General features: G+C 45.5%; 4 non-coding genes across 4 annotated transcripts; 1 reads left to right on the top strand and 3 right to left on the bottom strand.

The window, feature by feature from the left end:
* Positions 1-3,859: 3,859 nt before the first annotated feature.
* Trnag-ucc (transfer RNA glycine (anticodon UCC)) lies at positions 3,860-3,931 on the top strand. Its single transcript has one exon. It is a non-coding gene; the product is annotated as a tRNA-Gly (tRNA).
* Positions 3,932-12,651: 8,720 nt separating this feature from the next.
* Trnae-uuc (transfer RNA glutamic acid (anticodon UUC)) lies at positions 12,652-12,723 on the bottom strand. The gene has a single exon. It is a non-coding gene; the product is annotated as a tRNA-Glu (tRNA).
* Positions 12,724-13,045: 322 nt separating this feature from the next.
* On the bottom strand, positions 13,046-13,118 carry Trnar-ccu (transfer RNA arginine (anticodon CCU)). Its single transcript has one exon. It is a non-coding gene; the product is annotated as a tRNA-Arg (tRNA).
* A 1,622-nt stretch (positions 13,119-14,740) lies between these two features.
* Positions 14,741-14,812, bottom strand: Trnaa-ugc (transfer RNA alanine (anticodon UGC)). The gene has a single exon. It is a non-coding gene; the product is annotated as a tRNA-Ala (tRNA).
* Positions 14,813-15,050: the final 238 nt, after the last annotated feature.

The raw sequence follows: 15,050 nt of genomic DNA on the forward strand, positions 1-15,050 counted from the left end.
CGCGCTTCCAGATTTATGCGTAATTTGCGCAGTGCATTTGCATTCGCCCCTGTCCCCCCTCCCGACCCGACTTGTCCCGACTTTGCTCGACTGCCGCTCGCTGCCGCTCGGGTCTCGGCCCATATGACAGCACAAGCACGAGAAACATCTGCGAGACGGGCGCGGGACTGACCGGCGTGTCCGAGACGCCGTGGGCGGCCGTTTGGAGCTACTAGAGCAGCGCTGTGCCGTGCCATGGAAAGGTGCGAAACCAAGGACAGAAGACACAGAATTTTTGTTTACAAATTTGCACATGTACACTGCTACAAAACAATAAGCCCGGACGTATTTCGGAACATTTCTGCCGCTTAATACTGTTTTGTTATTTCCAGAGACACTTTGGAAATCTTCCTTGGCACACGCTTCTTCAAACTGAGTTCCCTAATATCGTATCTTTTGTTTATTACAACAGATTTAAGTCATTGTGGAAACATCTTTGTCGCATCGGAAAGGTAGCGTGAAGAGACGGCTGGCAGGGCTGGCGACAAGAAAGCAAAATATGAAGACAGCCAGAGGTCCCAGGCAGTCGCCGATCCGAATACTAACGTTGTTGCTTAACTTGGGTGATGGCACGAGAACGGTTGTTTTTTTTTATTATTTATTTATTTAGTTACTTTTCGGAATTTAGCACTGCTACGTAACAGTAGGCTCTGGCGCATTTCAAGAACACATCTGTCGATTGGTAGTGTTTTGTCATTTTCAACGAGTTCCTAGCACTCTTCCTTCGCGCATTCTTACTCAAACCGAGTTCATTACCGTAATTTCGGCGGCGGGGGGACTGCGCGGGGTGTTGCAGTGTCCTGCTGGACCGACGGAAGCTTTCTCACCTGCCTGACACACGCCGCGCTTCCAGATTTATGCGTAATTTGCGCGGTGCATTTGCATTCGCGCCTGTCCCCCCTCCCGTCCCGACTTGTCCCGACTTTGCTCGACTGCCGCTCGCTGCCGCTCGGGTCGCGGCCCATATGACTGCACAAGCACGAGATACATCTGCGAGACGGGCGCGGGCCTGACCGGCGTGTCCGAGACGCCGTGGGCGGCCGTTCGGAGCTACTAGAGCATCGCTGTGCCGTGCCATGTAAAGGTGCGAAACCAAGGACAGAAGACACAGAATTTTTGTTTACAAATTTGCACATGTACACTGCTACAAAACAATAAGCCCGGACGTATTTCGGAACATTTCTGCCGCTTAATACTGTTTTGTTATTTCCAGAGACACTTTGGAAATCTTCCTTGGCACACGCTTCTTCAAACTGAGTTCCCTAATACCGTATCTTTTGTTTTTACAACAGATTTAAGTCATTGTGGAAACATCTTTGTCGCATCGTAAAGGTAGCGTGAAGAGACGGCTGGCAGGGCTGGCGACAAGAAAGCAAAATATGTAGACAGCCAGAGGTCCCAGGCAGTCGCCGATCCGAATACTAACGTTGTTGCTTAACTTGGGTGTTGGCACGAGAACGTTTTTTTTTTATTATTTATTTATTTAGTTACTTTTCGGAATTAAGCACTGCTACGTAACAGTAGGCTCTGGCGCATTTCAAGAACACATCTGTCGATTGGTAGTGTTTTGTCATTTTCAACGAATTCCTAGCACTCTTCCTTCGCGCATTCTTACTCAAACCGAGTTCATTACCGTAATTTCGGCGGCGGGGGGCTGCGCGGGGTGTTGCAGTGTCCTGCTGGACCGACGGAAGCTTTCTCACCTGCCTGACACACGCCGCGCAACGAGATTTATGCGTAATTTGCGCGGTGCATTTGCATTCGCGCCTGTCCCCCCTCCCGTCCCGACTTGTCCCGACTTTGCTCGACTGCCGCTCGCTGCCGCTCGGGTCTCGGCCCATATGACAGCACAAGCACGAGAAACATCTGCGAGACGGGCGCGGGACTGACCGGCGTGTCCGAGACGCCGTGGGCGGCCGTTTGGAGCTACTAGAGCAGCGCTGTGCCGTGCCATGGAAAGGTGCGAAACCAAGGACAGAAGACACAGAATTTTTGTTTACAAATTTGCACATGTACACTGCTACAAAACAATAAGCCCGGACGTATTTCGGAACATTTCTGCCGCTTAATACTGTTTTGTTATTTCCAGAGACACTTTGGAAATCTTCCTTGGCACACGCTTCTTCAAACTGAGTTCCCTAATATCGTATCTTTTGTTTATTACAACAGATTTAAGTCATTGTGGAAACATCTTTGTCGCATCGGAAAGGTAGCGTGAAGAGACGGCTGGCAGGGCTGGCGACAAGAAAGCAAAATATGAAGACAGCCAGAGGTCCCAGGCAGTCGCCGATCCGAATACTAACGTTGTGCTTAACTTGGGTGATGGCACGAGAACGGTTGTTTTTTTTTATTATTTATTTATTTAGTTACTTTTCGGAATTTAGCACTGCTACGTAACAGTAGGCTCTGGCGCATTTCAAGAACACATCTGTCGATTGGTAGTGTTTTGTCATTTTCAACGAGTTCCTAGCACTCTTCCTTCGCGCATTCTTACTCAAACCGAGTTCATTACCGTAATTTCGGCGGCGGGGTGACTGCGCGGGGTGTTGCAGTGTCCTGCTGGACCGACGGAAGCTTTCTCACCTGCCTGACACACGCCGCGCTTCCAGATTTATGCGTAATTTGCGCGGTGCATTTGCATTCGCGCCTGTCCCCCCTCCCGTCCCGACTTGTCCCGACTTTGCTCGACTGCCGCTCGCTGCCGCTCGGGTCGCGGCCCATATGACAGCACAAGCACGAGAAACATCTGCGAGACGGGCGCGGGCCTGACCGGCGTGTCCGAGACGCCGTGGGCGGCCGTTCGGAGCTACTAGAGCAGCGCTGTGCCGTGCCATGGAAAGGTGCGAAACCAAGGACAGAAGACACAGAATTTTTGTTTACAAATTTGCTCATGTACACTGCTACAAAACAATAAGCCCGGACGTATTTCGGAACATTTCTGCCGCTTAATACTGTTTTGTTATTTCCAGAGACACTTTGGAAATCTTCCTTGGCACACGCTTCTTCAAACTGAGTTCCCTAATATCGTATCTTTTGTTTATTACAACAGATTTAAGTCATTGTGGAAACATCTTTGTCGCATCGGAAAGGTAGCGTGAAGAGACGGCTGGCAGGGCTGGCGACAAGAAAGCAAAATATGAAGACAGCCAGAGGTCCCAGGCAGTCGCCGATCCGAATACTAACGTTGTTGCTTAACTTGGGTGATGGCACGAGAACGGTTGTTTTTTTTTATTATTTATTTATTTAGTTACTTTTCGGAATTTAGCACTGCTACGTAACAGTAGGCTCAGGCGCATTTCAAGAAGACATCTGTCGATTGGTAGTGTTTTGTCATTTTCAACGAGTTCCTAGCACTCTTCCTTCGCGCATTCTTACTCAAACCGAGTTCATTACCGTAATTTCGTATCTTACGTTTAATACAGTACTTTAAAATGCTTGTGGAAGCATCTTTGTCGACACCTGAAAGTTTGTTGCGGGAGGACGTCCGATGACGTCCGTGCTTGCCGAGCACATTCCCGAGCAGCTGTCTGCAGGGAAAGTGGGATTGCCACCCAGCGACGTCGGATACGACCGAAAAAAGTGCTACACACGCCGAGTCCCCCACTACACTGCCTTATAGCGACCGCTCATCACTATCGTGTGAGTAACGTTGCGGCCGCGGCGACGAGTCTTGCCCAAAGACGCAGCGTGCGTGGAGGCGCTACCCGAATGCGTGTGGATGCACCCTCCTACCTCGTAAAGCGCCTACAGCTACTATCACCGTGGGCCGCTGCCGGCGGGCGCGAAGCCGACACAGCGCGACGTTGCGAGCAGCGGCTGTGCGGTGGTGGTGTAATGGTGAGCATAGTTGCCTTCCAAGCAGTTGATCCGGGTTCAATTCCCGGCCACCACAACGGGCGCAAATTTTCGCGTATGAGTATGTGAGCCACGTGCTGTTAAATTAACGTTTTCTTTCCGTCGTTTCTCCAAGCAGGCCATCCTGTCGTATGTCCCGACTTGTCCCGACTTTGCTCGGCTGACGCGAAAGATGACGCTTGGAATTCGCCCTTATCAAAAGGACAGGCGCTATAAACGGCTGTGAGAGGAGAGGTGTGGCGAGGTACCAAAACGACAGGCAAACCGCGAAATTTTCTGCTCCTCCATCCTAAAGAAAAAAAACGGACGCAGTCGGTAGGACTCGAACCTACGCTCCCAGAGGGAATCTGATTTCTAGTAAGACGCCTTAACCACTTTATCTTATTAAACTTTATTAAATATTAATTTTTTGTTACATTTTCTTGATTGCACATTCACTGTTATCAAGTAGGGTTTGTAAACACCACTCTACAGCACAAATACTATACATTTACGTAAAACACTGCTGGAGTAGAATACACAATAGAATACAATTTTAACCCTTAAATGCATAGTGTTACATACCTACAATATGGATTGAAAAATTATTTTGTCCACCTTTAGAGAGAATTTAGTGAACTAACCCAAGTCTTACAGGTGCAACGAAGTATCTCTGATACTTAGTATTAGCTGTTGGCTGTACTGTGGACTTGTGGTAACCTTTTTGGAAGTATGCAGAGAAGTTAGGTGTTAATTTTGCTTAGTTTTCAAAAGGGTGGGGTAGGATGCAGCAGCATCAACTTGGCCAAATGTGGGAAGGTTAGTGGTGAGCAGGCAGCTATTTTCTTCATGCTGCCAGCTATGGGAATATGCGCTGTGTCCCTTGTTTTTTAGGAACATACATCACATTTAAACTGGATGTCCAATTCCTGTTGATCCACTGTAGGGAGTTAAGAGGATAAATTATTACTGTCATTAAGTTTGCTTAATTCTATGAGAACAGTAAATTGTAGCGATTAATAATGGATACAAAATCGTATCTGTGATGGTTGAGAAACATGACTCTATGAATCTGCAGTTAACAATTGGCTCGCACATATAATTGTAAGTTAATGGTTATTCCTGAAGCAGAGACCACAAAAGTCTGTGCAACAAAAAGAAAATCTAATAACACACAAGTTAATTTTCGTAGCTGATGTCAGATGAAGAATAAATTAAATGCTTTAAGTTCTACATGCTAAACTTTCAGGGGAACACAGGGAAGATTTCATGGACTGAAGCAGCAGATTGTTCAGTATATGCGAGAAAAGTGGAATACAGGCTTCCTCATTACTTGAGAAACTAATCAAATGAAGGTGCTGGAAATGAGGAGGAATTTTTCAACTGCATGAGGTGCAGAATTCAAAGCAAGTATGAGCTCGTGCATGGTACTTAACTTCTTCAGACAGATCAATATAATAATAAAAAGTGTCTGTATTTACCTCACTATAAGACAACTCAGAATATAAGATGACCCCCTTTCTTTGAAGACCCAACATGTGAATTTTTTGGTATTTAACATATTCTGACTAATATTTGCAAAGTATAAAGGTACTTATAGAAAATAAGATATTTATTTATGACTGTTCCACATCCCAAAGTGATTTTTCAGTTAAAAACAATACAAAATGACAATGATACAACTCCACTAACTTAAGATTCACTGAGCACCAAATAAGGTTCTTTTTTGTTTTCATTTATAGTATGTCCATATCAGGAAGAGAAGAACGCCTAAGTTTTTTATTTGCTTGGCATTCAGTAAATTCAGATGAGTTACGCCTGAGACGAACTGCCATACCAATGTTTCTGCGAGGGGGTTTCATTGGAATTTTTGAAGTCTTTAGAGTAATATGTTGTTTTGTGTTGTTAATGTCTCTGAATGCTTCCCTTTTGTTAATTATACTTGAAGGGAGTCCACTTTCTCGTTGAGCAGCACTCTTTCGTGACTGCAGAACTCAAAGTCTTTGATTGAAAATGGCTATCTCATCACTTGTTGGTAGAGCATCCTCTACCTTAATCTCTGTAGCTTCTCCAAGACTTGAACACAGTTCTGCCTCCTGCTTTGAAATCTCCAATATTTCTTTCCTGAGCGCACATTTCTTCTCTTGAAGTTTTCTTGTTTCACACTCTAGCTTAGTAAGAGCCTCACATAAAGGCAGCGTATCAATATAATGCAGGATAAAAATGAAATTCAAGTTCCTTACTTAGTTTGTCAGCTTCATGCAATAAAGAATTCAGCCTTTCGTGCATCTCATGTTTCTTCTGTTGCTCTCTAGAAATAATATTCTGGATCATCTCCACAATTTCTTTCTTAACCTCATCACCACGCTTTGCAACATCCTTTGCATTAAACCCACATTCTGCCCACAGCGTCTTACGAATTCTTTAGTGACGGACATATCGAATAGTGCTTCCTCAAAAATTTTATCATCCATCATAAAACATAAACTCTCAACCACTCAGTTATAACAAGAAACTGGGTCTGTAACCATTCGGCCACGACTGCTCGTATCTGAAGCATCCCTCGAATCGTGAAAAATCCAACCGGTCTGCGCAGAATGTTGACAGGAAACGAACTCTGTGCACTGATTACGGCAGGGCTACCAGCGCTACGAGACGAGCCATTACGGAAGCGTTAAAAATCTTCGCCCTGACAGGAACTCGAACCCTGGACAATTAGGGTTAAAAGCCTAATGCTCTACCGACTTTTTTTTTATTTTTTTTCAATGCCCCACTTTTTTTTTTTTTTTTTTTTTTTTTTTTTTTTTTTTTTTTTTTTTTTTTTGCCCTGGGTGTGAAACTGAATTGCATCTGGAGGACAATGTTAGAAAATTTGAAGGTGTAATCGGAATTGATTACGGTGAAAATAACTCTCTTTAGAATACTATTTACCGCATGAACGAAACGCAAAATATTCATCCATTAGAATTGAAACAAAAATGAGAGAGAAACAAAAGTAAAAATGACGAAAGGAAATTGAACTACTTCAGTGATGCACGTCTTTTGCATGGGAATAGTTTATCCCTACTATTCTTGTGCTGTGGTTTGACTCCTGTTACTTCTTGGGAAAACATGCCCTTTCGAGGTTCTGTTGAGGCCTTCACGGCTACCGTATCGGTCCCGGGGCACACGAAGTCCCCACCGTACTTCACCCTCAACAGCAATCCCCTACTTTGGCAGTCTATCGTGTTCGGTCGTTCCATGTGATATAGGTATTAACCGATGCCTTGTTTCTGAAACAAAATTTGCATCATATTTCCGAACTTCTTTTGATGGTCTTTGTACCGGTATATTTTAAAGTATTCATCTTTCATATATTCTAGATATTCTTGTAGATTGTCGTTGCCTTTGTTGTTAACAACATAATTGACAAAAGTTCCGAATAGCCACAAGATGACATTGTTTTTTTGTGGTGGAAAGGAAATTTCTTCTGGGAAGAGTATATCGTTGAGCGTGATTTCTCTTCCATCGGTCCTTTTAAGAAAAGCGACTTGCAAGACAATGTCATTCCAAATATTCTTGTATCCATTGCAGATGAAGCGATGCTTTAAGGAGTCCAAAGTGTGACATTTTTGGCACACATTGGTTGCTTGTAGTCCTATGGAATACAGTTTTTCATTGGTACTAATAATGTCGTTGACAACTCTGTACCATGACGCTTGCACTTCCGTAGTCAGTGTTTTGTTATTTATATTGGTCCATATTTTTTCCCAGTTTTTGTTAGGATATTTCAGCTCCATTTTATTTCGGTTTTCGCGTGATTTTAACTTCTCTACTATATAGTGACTTGTCCTCTTATTTTTGTCCGTTAAAATGCATGTCAAGTAGCTTAATTCTACATAAAAATCCTTAATATGCTTTAGGGTGTAATTGATGTTGTGAACATCTACTGGCGGCTGCATGCTTCCGGGTTTGAGAAGGTCAAATAGAGCGGCAGTTATGCTGTTCGGCTGTGTCTCGATAAGTTTGAGCGTTCTTTTAATGAAGAGGGCAGTGTTTTTCCTTCGAAGGTCTGTCAGCCCTAGGCCTCCGTTTTCGGGTCTCGATGTAGTCGTTCCTACTGCTACTCTAAAAATATGGCCTTTCCATACGTATCGACAGATTGTGCTCATAATAGATTTCACTATGTCTGGAGGTGTTGGTAAAACCTGAGCGACATATGCAGCTTTGGAAAGAACTGCACAGTTGATTAGTTTAATTCTTTGCTTGATATTTAAGTCTCTCGTTTCATGCAGTATTAAGCTGCCTCTGATTTTTCCAAACACCTGTTTCCAATTGGCAGCCGTTGTTCTTAATGGGCAACTGTAAAAAGTTATGCCCAAAGCAGTGTGACGCTCCACCCTGTTTGCCCACGGTAGCTGCACATTGTCAAGACCCTGTAAATTTAAAAAGGAACTTTTAGTTTCATTGATCCTCGCACCAGTTGCCCTGCTATAAAGCAATAACTTGTCTGTTAGCTGGGCACAGTCTTCATCGCTCCTTACTAGAACTCCCACATCGTCAGCGTATGCATTTGTAACCGTCTTCAGCCCAGCTATTGTTATGCCTTCTAAGGTTGTGTTCAAAAGCCTTAAAAGGGGTTCCAGAGAAACCACATAAAACAACATGGACAAAGGACTTCCCTGAGGAACTCCACTAGATATCAATACTTCATTAGTATATTGTCCATTGATCGAGATTTTGGTGCGTATGCCTCTGACGATGTTCATTAAAACCGCTAAGTTTCCATCATTGAAACCTGTGTGTTTTAAGGTGCTGAACAGATATCCGTAGTTGACTCTGTCAAACGCTTTAGCAAAATCAATGAAGGCAATGCCTCCATTCGCTGACGATGATGAAAAAATAGAAATAATGTCTCGATATTCACATACAGTCTTAAAAATGGTACGTCGAGGGAGACACGTCTGGTGGCATCCAATGACTTTTGCTAAAATCGGTACCATTCGTTCTTTAATTATACGTGCAACTACCTTGTAATCTGAGTTCATGAGACTGATAGGCCTCATTTTAGTAATATCTTTCGTGTCCGTACTCCTTCCTTTTGGAAGTAGTACAGTTACACTTTCCTTAAAAGCAGCAGGAATTTCCTCTCCCCTCAAGACGTCATTAACTACTTCCGTGAATTGAGAACCTATTAGGTGCCAAAAGGTCCTATAAAACTCCACAGGCAGGCCGTCTGGGCCTGGAGACTTACGTGAAGGAGAAGATTTGAGTATATCAAAAACCTCGTCTTTCGTAATTTCTAACGTTAAACCCCTGTTCTCCTCATCTGTAACAACTGCCTCTATTCCGGAGTTCTGTAAAATCTCTTGTACTGAGTTGTCGTCAGTAGCATTTCCAGAATATAATTGCTGAAAAAATCTATGTGCTTCATTTAAGATATCCCTTTGTTCTGTCAGGACTCTGTTATCTTCCGATCTTAGGCTGGCAATAAAATTTCGTCTCCTGTTTCGTGTGTGTTGTATCAAGTGGTAGATGGAGGTGTTTTCCGACTCCACCGTCGTCCTAGTGTGGGATTTTATTTGTAATCCCTCTAAATGTACCCTCTTGATACTTATCATTTTGGCTTTAACGTTTTTAATATTGAGAAAGACGTCGTGAGACATTGGTTGGTCGTAAAGGTCTCTTAAGCAAGAGTAGTAAAACTCCATCGTGTGTCGTGACCACATTGCCCTTTCTTTGGCGTAAGATATCAGCGCTGCTCTTATCTTTTGCTTAGCGGCCATAGTCCACCATTCAATAGTTGTTCTATATTGAGTACGCATCCTTAAAACAGACTGCCAAGTTACTTGCATCTTTAAAGCTAGAGCGTTGTCAGAGAGGGTATTGATATTTAATTTCCATAGTGGGCGACCCCAATATGTCTTCTGCCTGGTTAATTTGATGCTGCACCTCACTCCGAGGTGGTCAGAGAAGGCAGCTGGTATCACCTCGATACTACTGACTTTGGTGGCTATGGTGGGGGTGACATATATTCTGTCGATTCTGCTCTGTGTAGTACCAGTGATGTATGTGAAGCGAACCAGCGTCGGATATTGTATTTCCCACGCGTCAAACCACTTCATGTTGGTGACCAACGCCTGCAGCTCTTGGGAGAAGTTAAAATTTGGTCGCTGATCCTTTTTATTTAAAACGCAATTAAAATCTCCACCAATGACAATTTCGGCAGGGTTGTCTTGGAGTAGAAATAAAATGTCACTTTTGAAAAAGGCTGCCCTCTCTCGTCTCGCATTGTTGCCTGAAGGTGCGTATAGGTTTATAAAAGTGGTGTTAAAAATTTTGCAGCTAATTCCCCTCCCTGACTCTAAAAGGCACACGTTTGTCATCTCGATCCCTTCTTTAGCAAGGATGGCTGTTCCACACGCGTTTTCCGGAGCCACATTCAACACCTCTTTGTATCCTGAAACATACAATGCTGTGACATTTACTTCCTGCAGGAAGGCGATATCTGTATCGGACTGATACAGAAAGTCCTTCAGTGCAGCTACCTTTGCTTGACTCTGAATTTTGTTTATCTTTAAGGTGGTCACGTTATATGTATGTTCCACTGTGAGACGCTACAAGACAGTAAACAGAGGACACGGTAGTGGAGCCGCGTACAATAACATCGGGTTAGATACATATAGTGTTATTTTATTTTACTGTTATTCCATTAACGGTTTTCCTTCTTTTCGCTGTTTTCTTTCTTTCTTCTTAGAGTTCAGTGTGACAATTTTTAATAAAAAAATTCTTCCTCAAAAGCCCCTTCCGCCCCCATTGCATCGGTCTGATCTTCCTTTTCGTCCGCCCAGTTCAATCGTGGCTCGGTGATGTCGTGTCCATGTCCTTGTCCAAGTCGGGTATCATCTTCCATATCTGATGTCGTATTGTCATGCAAGGGTTCAACTGTTCCGTGTGGCGCGTCAGCCCGCTCTTGTCTCTGGCTGCGATACGAAGACTCGCCGACCGCTTCCTTTTGTATATCTTCGTCCTTCCTTGCGGTCTCCTGTATCTGCCTCAGCCGCTCTCTTAAGGGAGGGGCCAAATTCTCTGCTGCTTGATGTGCTCTTCGTCTCTTTTTATTTTTTGATGATTTCGGTGAGCCCGTCGGTGAAACCTTTGGTAAACTTCCTGGCGACTCCGTGGAAGGTCGAGGAGAAGTCTCCTGTCCCGCCTTCATGGCGGAAGATTTTGGAGCTCCGTTATTGTCTGAGTCGGCCGATGCTTCTGTTTCTACGACACGTGAGACGGGTGATGTCATTGGTTCGTCTTCTTGCGCCCCCCCTTTTCCTTTGACGTTTCCGGAACCAGTCTGTAGTGTCCTGTCATCTGTGTGGTTGTCAGTTGTCTGTTGTATCAATTCCTCTTGATGTCCATCCACTGTAGTTCCCTCTGGAATGTTGGCCCTTTCGTGTGTAACTACCGCTTCGTACTCTACCATGTCTACATCAGGTATTATCGATGAAGCTTGTCGCTCGTTGGAAGAGTTGTCAGATTCAGAGGGCAAGCGCAGTGCGCCCTCAGTGACGTCATTACTGGCCAGTTGCTGATTGTCATCTTTAGTCAACTCCGCGGTGCTTCTCGTTGCCGTGCGCGCGACGGAGGGTTCAGTCTGCTCGGCCATATTCTGTTGATAGGGGTCGCGGCTAGCTGCCGCGGCAGCGTACGTCACTTGCATGCTAACAACTTGTCCTGGGACAGCCGCCTCGTTAGTCGGTAAATGAGGAACCCGCCTTCTACTGCACTCACTTCTGACGTGCCCCGTGGCGTTACATAACGCACAAGTCCGTGGCTGCCCATCATAAATTATGAGAGCGCGATGGCCACAGATATTCAAGTAAGAAGGGATATGTCGTAAGAGCTCAATCTTAATCTGTCTAACTCCATTCAAAACCGGAAACATATATTGCTCCGACCATTTTTCTGCAAAATTAGATATAACCCTACCATAGGGCTGAAGAGCAGCATTGATCGCTCCGGCAGGGGCCTCGAACGGCAGTTCGAAAACTCTCACTGTTCGAATGCCTAGCCCAGCATGGGAAACAAGAACGTCACTAACGGTTCCGTCTGCATGATTAAATTTCATAGTGCCACCACACTTGTCAACTATCGAGGAGCACAAATCTGAGGAAATCAATTTCAAAAACACAGAATTGGACACGAAAGAAAGATGAACGCCAATAATTTGGTCTCCAGTGATCTTAACTGTTTCTGAAAGCCACCTTTTGATCTCAAAAGCCTTTGGTCTTTTACAAGTCCAATCAAAGGTAAATCTAACCGTATCTCTCCGTTCACAGTTAATTTCGTTCATTTTGTCATTTTAAATTACTGAAAGATGCAAAATAAACAAAGCGCTCTACAGACCTTCGTAACAGCCACACAGCCGCTGTTTACGCCAGCCCTCCTAGCGCTGCCGCCACACGTCCGTCCGGCTCGGCCGCCGAGCCGCGAATACCGACTGAGCTATCCGGGCTCACGCCCGTTGTGGGTGGAGCGGCAGCTAGCAATGTGGATAATTGGAACGCGTGTGTAGGCGTACTACGGTAATTGCTGGCTTCTGGCGACTTCACAGACTTCCCACTGACGCTGGTAGCAGCCCAACAGCGGACCAGTGCCTCTTCTGCCTTTATCCCGGTGCTGACAGTAATTGCATCTTGTGCCTGTTTTCCCCGATTACGTTCGGTTGAAGCTCCGGAAGGAGGGCGACAAACGAAGGTTGGAAGGCCAAAACATGGAGGGACGTGTGCGCAGAAACTTCTCTTCCGGTACCGGGAATCGAACCCTGGCCTCCTGGGTGAAAGCCAGGTATCCTAGCCACTAGACCACACCGGATTTGCTCAATAAACGTGAGATTTACTCCCTCTCCTCCCGCATTTCGTGCTGAATCCGGACTCAGTGGTGTTCTCTGTTTGCGAGCGTATTTGTGCGTGCAGACTGGCATGGCGCACAGCTCGAAACTAACTATTCATTGCTGTTTGCATCATATTTTACTCATAACAGGGGAGGAGAAAGATCAAAGTTGTACCTTGCCATAATTGGAAGCAAACATTTTGACGCTGAGGCGTGGACTCCTTGCGGATAACAAACGACAATTAAGTTCGTTCCCTAACAACAGCAACGCCGTTAATTCAGCCATTATGTACAGCAAATTAAATGCCCCGGGTGAGGATCGAACTCACGACCTTAAGACTAGGAGACTTACGCGCTACCTACTGCGCTACCGACGCACGTTGCAACAAACGTCCTAGGAAACTTGGTAAGTCCCACATATTAGAGATAGACAGTTCGCGCTTTCTCAAGAATCTGCTGTGTTGCTACACGTGCTTTCCCGACTGGCTAGATTAAACTGCTGCCGCAGCTTTTACAACGGAAAGCAGCACTGCCTGAGGTTACAGTACATCGCCCTTGCGGCACCTGGACACAGCGGCCTGCAGGGCCAGGCCGACGCTAGAGTTCAGAAATAGCACGCGACCGTCCAAGTACGGCCTCTTGCGTGCTGCGTGTTTGGTTCTTCTCACAGCGAATCCTGCTACACATTCCTGAGGCTGACGCAGCTCAAGCGAACAATCGGCGCGGCGGCATTATAGCGAGAACAGCAAAACGATGCATCGGCCGGGAATGAAACCCGGGCCGCCCGCGTGGTAGGCGAACAACCTACCACTTTTTTAGTTGCTGTTCTCATTTTGTTAGTTGCATTTGTTGCGGGCGGACGTCCGATGACGTCCGTGCTTGCCGACCACATTCCCGAGCAGCTGTCTGCAGGGAAAGTGGGATTGCCACCCAGCGACGTCGGATACGACCGAAAAAAGTGCTACACACGCCGAGTCCCCCACTACACTGAATTATAGCGACCGCTCATCGCTATCGTGTGAGTAACGTTGCGGCCGCGGCGACGAGTCTTGCCCAAAGACGCAGCGTGCGTGGAGGCGCTACCAGAATGCGTGTGGATGCACCCTCCTACCTACAGTGGATCAACAGGAATTGGACATCCAGTTTAAATGTGATGTATGTTCCTAAAAAACAAGGGACACAGCGCATATTCCCATAGCTGGCAGCATGAAGAAAATTGCTGCCTGCTCACCACTAACCTTCCCACATTTGGCCAAGTTGATGCTGCTGCATCCTATCCCACCCTTTTGAAAACTAAGCAAAATTCACACCTAACTTCTCTGCATACTTCCAAAAAGGTTACCACAAGTCCACAGTACAGCCAACAGCTAATACTAAGTATCAGAGATACTTCGTTGCACCTGTAAGACTTGGGTTAGTTCACTAAATTCTCTCTAAAGGTGGACAAAATAAATTTTCAATCCATATTGTAGGTATGTAACACTATGCATTTAAGGGTTAAAATTGTATTCTATTGTGTATTCTACTCCAGCAGTGTTTTACGTAAATGTATAGTATTTGTGCTGTAGAGTGGTGTTTACAAACCCTACTTGATAACAGTGAATGTGCAATCAAGAAAATGTAACAAAAAATTAATATTTAATAAAGTTTAATAAGATAAAGTGGTTAAGGCGTCTGACTAGAAATCAGATTCCCTCTGGGTGCGTAGGTTCGAGTCCTACCGACTGCGTCCGTTTTTTTTCTTTAGGAAGGAGGAGCAGAAAATTTCGCGGTTTGCCTGTCGTTTTGGTACCTCGCCACACCTCTCCTCTCACAGCCGTTTATAGCGCCTGTCCTTTTGATAAGAGCGAATTCCAAGCGTCAGCTTTCGCGTCAGCCGAGCAAAGTCGGGACAAGTCGGGACATACTACAGGATGGCCTGCTTGGAGAAACGACGGAAAGAAAACGTTAATTTAACAGCACGTGGCTCACATACTCATACGCGTAAATTTGCGCCCATTGCGGTGGCCGGGAATCGAACCCGGATCAAGTGCTTGCAAGGCAACTATGCTCACCATTACACCACCACCGCACAGCCGCTGCTCGAAACGTTGCGCTGTGTCGGCTTCACGCCCGCCGGCAGCGGCCCACGGTGATAGTAGCTGTAGGCGCTTTACGAGGTAGGAGGGTGCATCCACACGCATTCGGGTAGCGCCTCCACGCACGCTGCGTCTTTGGGCAAGACTCGTCGCCGCGGCCGCAACGTTACTCACACGATAGTGATGAGCGGTCGCTATAAGGCAGTGTAGTGGGTGACTCGGCGTGTGTAG

This window comes from Schistocerca cancellata, chromosome 4, assembly GCF_023864275.1.
Source record: "Schistocerca cancellata isolate TAMUIC-IGC-003103 chromosome 4, iqSchCanc2.1, whole genome shotgun sequence".
Taxonomy (NCBI): domain Eukaryota; kingdom Metazoa; phylum Arthropoda; class Insecta; order Orthoptera; family Acrididae; genus Schistocerca; species Schistocerca cancellata.